Source organism: Schistocerca cancellata, chromosome 2, assembly GCF_023864275.1.
Source record: "Schistocerca cancellata isolate TAMUIC-IGC-003103 chromosome 2, iqSchCanc2.1, whole genome shotgun sequence".
Taxonomy (NCBI): domain Eukaryota; kingdom Metazoa; phylum Arthropoda; class Insecta; order Orthoptera; family Acrididae; genus Schistocerca; species Schistocerca cancellata.
The window spans coordinates 869210497-869215239 of NC_064627.1; the positions used below are offsets into that span (position 1 = coordinate 869210497).

General features: G+C 41.2%; 1 non-coding gene across 1 annotated transcript; it reads right to left on the reverse strand.

The window, feature by feature from the left end:
* Window positions 1–4394: 4394 nt before the first annotated feature.
* On the reverse strand, window positions 4395–4467 carry Trnaa-cgc (transfer RNA alanine (anticodon CGC)). The gene has a single exon. It is a non-coding gene; the product is annotated as a tRNA-Ala (tRNA).
* Window positions 4468–4743: the final 276 nt, after the last annotated feature.

Sequence of the window (4743 nt, forward strand, 5' to 3'; positions counted from 1 at the left end):
GACTCCTGTCAGTTGTGGTGAGCATCAAGGCTCAAATCTGGGGCAACTGTCGTTTTCGACCTCTGTAAACGATCTATCTGTGTGTGCAGACCTGCCCTGTAAATTTACTTTATTTGCTGCTGATCCATCATTTTAATGATTGGACGATTAGATGACAGTTTTGACGAGTACATAAACAACATACTCTCTGAAGTGGTTAATTGGTTCAGAGCGAAAGATCTTTTACTAAATTTAAGTAAGATCAATTTTATGAGAGATATATAAATGTGACGTGGAAATCAGCCAACAGAAAGAATGCATGTGTCTAAATTCCTTGGCGTGCGTATTGGAAATACAATGAGCTGGTTCTCTCATGTCCAACAGACCCTAGAAAGACTGAGCTCCACTACATGTGCCGTAAGAATGATCTCTTCTGTTGGGGACTTAAACACTATGAAGGCCACGTACACTGGATACTTTCACTTCATTATGTATTATGGAATTCTCTTCTGGGGGAATGCAGCCTTGATAAAAGAAAATTTTTGTGGCCCGAAAAAAGGCTATTAGAATTATATGCAGAGTACCCTCATCCCCCACCCCAGGACTTCATGCCCTAACATTTTCTGAAAGCTTCAAATAATGACCACTGCATACCAATAAATATATGCACTTATGCTTTCTGTAATCAAGAACCAATGCTCTATATGACTATAATAGAAATCTTCACAGCTATGACACAAGGGGGAAAGAAAATCTGCATTATGACAAAGAGGTGTCAAATTGTCTGACTACCTACCAGAACAGATAAAATGTTGACAGACAATGAATTCTGTTTACAACTGAATTAAAGGAATTTTTGTTAGATATGCCCATATACTCACTAGAAGCGTTTTATTCATAATAAGGGAATTAAATAATTACCTATGATAAGTTATTGAACTGTATTAGAAGATTTACATTATTTAGCCCGTATCTCGTGGTCGTGCGGTAGCGTTCTCGCTTCCCACGCCCGGGTTCCCTGGTTCGATTCCCGGCGGGGTCAGGGATTTTCTCTGCCTCGTGATCGCTGGGTGTTGTGTGCTGTCCTTAGGTTAGTTAGGTTTAAGTAGTTCTAAGTCTTAGGGGACTGATGACCATAGATGTTAAGTCCCATAGTGCTCAGAGCCATTTGAACATTATTTAGCACCAAATGGTCGACTTTTATAGATGAGCAATACCTTTATTTTTATGATGAACGACTTTGAACACTATCTTGTAAAATCTTCTGTAGCCTACATGGTTCTTGGGTAACTCCTCTTGGGTATGTAATTTTACTGTTTCCCAAATTATTTCATATAAAATGTGTGGGCTGTAATTATCATAAGGTAGCGAAACTTGGTAGATATTCTAATGCGTTTGAGGTAGTCTGCTCTAATACGCATTTATTCCACATATATATTAATTACGAGGTGTGTGTCACTCGTAGTACCAGTTACATTACTGAATAAGGAGCAAGGAATAATCAGAGAAAACGTAACGTCAAAGGATACATAACGAGAAAGTAGACACATAGATTATTTATGGACTTTGCACCACTGAGTCTGCGCACTCACACACACATGTAGCACGAGTCACTACATGTCACTACGTGTCACTACAGGCTACTTCCACGTGGCAAGACACCATAGAGCTGGATTGCTGTTATAGACACTCGACCATGTCCTTCCCCGCAGGGTGGTAGGTTGTGGTTCTTATGCGTTTAATACTTGGTAATGTTGCCAGTGCCTTGAAAAGATACGCTCTGAGCTGACATCCTTGGTAAGTACTAAAAGCAACGTACTGCGAGCAACTTGGCGTAATTCCTCGTCATGCAGTTGTGCCTACGCAAAAGCATCAGAATCAACGCCTGTACCTATAGTTTCGATCTGTGCTGTTGTATGCTCCGGTATTCCACACAGGATAGTGCATCTGCTGGCGCATTCAGCTTGGATTGTACAGAAACAAAACGAGTTGGAAATTGAGCGATGTACTGTAATTGCCTCAACTGCCTTAGAGATGTCTTGCTCCGTTTCACCTTAAAAGCGTAAGTCACAGACTTGTGGTCTTTATAAATACTAAATTATCAAATTCCCAAGTAATGTTTCAATTTTTTGACAACAGCATATAATTCACCGTTGTATGTCGCCCACCTTTGTTGCGAGGGTGACAACTTGTCGCTGTTAAAAGCTAGTGGTTGGCTACAATGGTCTACTGACTGTTGCTGATCTGCTCCAATAGTGGTAGCAAAAGTATCAACCATTAATGCAAGCAGAGCTTGCGCTGTAGGATGTGCCAATCACATAGCGTCTGATATTACCAACTTTATGGTCTGGAAAGCAGAGTCTGTTTCACTCATCCACTGTAATCTGTCGTTCTGTTTTGGTGCTCCCTTAAGAAGTTCATTTAATGGAGCAGTGATCAAAGAAAGTATGTTTGGGAATGAAGCTTTGGTGAAAATTTCAACGCCCAGAAACCGACGAAGCTCTGTTATTGTGACTGGATGCGGGTGTGCGATTATGGCTTATACTTCATCTTGAGCATGACGTACGCCGTTTGCGTCTACAGTGTATCCCAGGACATGAACTTCTGTTACCCCAAAAGACATTTTGAAGATTTTATTACTAGACCGTGCATGCGTAAATGGTTGAACAACAGAATTAAATGCTGTAAATATTCCTCCACAGACATCGACATTACGAGAACACCATCTACGTAGACGCATCAGAAATCGGAGACTCGTGTGACTTCATCCACGAAATGCTGGAACATTTTCCCTGAGTTACAGAGACCAAATGATATTCTCATTAACTCAAACAGTCCAAAAGGTGCAACGACAACTGTTTTAGTGACATCCTCCTTGGGTACAGGTATCTGGCAAAACTCAAGCACTAAGTCGATCACGGAAAAGACTGTCTTAACCGTGCATATCGATGGAGAAATCCTCTATATGTGACGCGGGATACTGGTCCAGAATGGTCCTTGCGTTTAACTGGTGGAAGTTGCCACATGGACGACAGAAAACTTGAGTTTGATTTCAAACACGTACCCGAATCATACGATAATAGTTGGTGGTGACTTTAATTTACCCTCGATATGTTGGCGAAAATACATGTTTAATTCCGGAGGTACGCATAAAATATCATCCGAAATTGTGCTAAACGCATTCTCTGAAAATTATCTCGAGCAATTAGTTCATGAGCCCACGCGAATATTAAACGGTTGTGAAAACACACTTGACCTCTTAGCAACAAATAATCCTGAGTTAATAACCAGCAACAAAACCGTTATAGGGATTAGTGAACACAGGGTTGTAGCGAGATTGAATATTGTAATCCCCAAATCCTCAAAAATTAAGCGAAAAATATACCTATTCAAAAAAGCAGATAAAAATTCACTTGACGCCTTCCTGAGAGACAATCTGCACTCATTCCAAAATAATAATATAAGTGTGGACCAGATGTGGCTTAAATTCAAAGAAATAGTATTTGCAGCAATTGAAGGATTTATACCAAATAAATTAACAAACGACGGAGCTGATCCTCCTTGCTACACAAAACGGGTTAGAACACTGTTGCAGAAACAACGAAACAAACATGCCAAATTTAAATAGACGCAAACCCCCCAAGATTGGCGACCTTTTACAGAAGCTCTAAATTTAGCGCGGACTTCAATGAAAGATGCTTGTAACAGTTTTCACAACGAAACTTTGTCTCGAAACCTGGCAGAAAATCCAAAGAGATTCTGGTCATATGTGAAGTATGTTAGCGGCAAGGAACAATCAATGCCTTCTCTGCGCGATAGCAATGGAGATGCAATCGAAGACAGTGCTGCCAAAGAAGAGTTACTAAACACAGCCTTCCGAAATGCCTTCACAAAAGAAGACGAAGTAAATATTCCGGAATTCGAATCGAGAACAGCTGCTAACATGAGTAACGTAGAAGTAAATATCCTCGTTGTAGTGAAACAACTTAAATCACTTAATAAAATCAAGTCTTCTGATCCAGACTGTATACCAATTAGGTTCCTTTCGGAGTATGCTGATGCATTAACCCCATACTTAACAATCATATACAACCGTTCGCTCGACGAAAGATCCGTACCCAAAGACTGGAAAGTTGCACAGTCACACCAATATTCAAGAAAGGTAGTAGGAGCAATCCACTAAATTACAGGCCCATATCGTTAACGTCCATATGCAGCAGGATTTTAGAACATATATTGTGTTCGGGGGAGGAGATTAGTGTTTAACGTCCCGTCGACAACGAGGTCATTAGAGACGGAGCGCAAGCTCGGGTGAGGGAAGGATGGGGAAGGAAATCGGCCGCGCCCTTTCAAAGGAACCATCCCGGCATTTGCCTGAAGCGATTTAGGGAAATCACGGAAAACCTAAATCAGGATGGCCGGAGACGGGATTGAACCGTCGTCCTCCCGAATGCGAGTCCAGTGCGCTAACCACTGCGCCACCTCGCTCGGTGTATATATTGTGTTCGAACGTAATGAATTACCTCGAAGAAAACGGTCTATTGACACACAGTCAAGATGGGTTTAGAAAACATCGTTCTTGTGAAACACAACTAGGTCTTTATTCACATGAAGTGCTGAGTGCTATTGACAAGTGATTTCAGATCGATTCCGTATTTCTCGATTTCCGGAAGGCTTTTGACACTGTACCACATAAGCGGCTCGTAGTGAAATTGCGTGCTTATGGAATATCGTCTCAGTTATGTGACTGGATCTGTGATTTCC